Raw genomic sequence first — 538 nt, forward strand, 5'->3', positions numbered from 1 at the left:
CTGATCATAGATCTGTTGCAGATAAAGAAAGTACTGTTTCACATAAGACATTTAATTTATGGAATTCACAGCCATAAGACATGGCAATGGCCACTAACTTAGATAATTATTAACGGGATACAGTGAATTCCTGAATCTCCCACCATTCAGTTTCAGTGGAAGACCCCAAGTTCTAGTATTATGAGGGGAAAGCATGTCTCTATCCACTTTCAATGCTGCGGCCATACTACCCTGAACACGCCCAATCTCCTCTGATCTCGGAAGCTAAGCAGGGTCAGGCCTGGTTAGTACTTGGATGAGAGACTGCCTGGGAATACCAGGTGCCGTAGGCTTGGAGGAAGGCAATGGTAAACCACCTCTGAATACCTCTTACCATGAAAACCGTGTGCATACATCCAAAAGATTCATAGGGTTGCCATAAGTCATAATTGACTTGAAGGCATATAACAAACAAATAACATCCACTTTCAACACACCATGAAAAATCTTATAAGCCCCTATCATGTCCCCTCTATACTTGTCTTTTTTCCTACACTAG

General features: G+C 42.0%; 1 pseudogene; it reads left to right on the forward strand.

The window, feature by feature from the left end:
• Positions 1-213: 213 nt before the first annotated feature.
• Positions 214-332, forward strand: LOC133365732 (5S ribosomal RNA; annotated as a pseudogene).
• The last annotated feature ends 206 nt before the right edge of the window (positions 333-538 follow it).

Source organism: Rhineura floridana, chromosome 10 (genome assembly GCF_030035675.1).
Source record: "Rhineura floridana isolate rRhiFlo1 chromosome 10, rRhiFlo1.hap2, whole genome shotgun sequence".
NCBI classification, from domain to species: domain Eukaryota; kingdom Metazoa; phylum Chordata; class Lepidosauria; order Squamata; family Rhineuridae; genus Rhineura; species Rhineura floridana.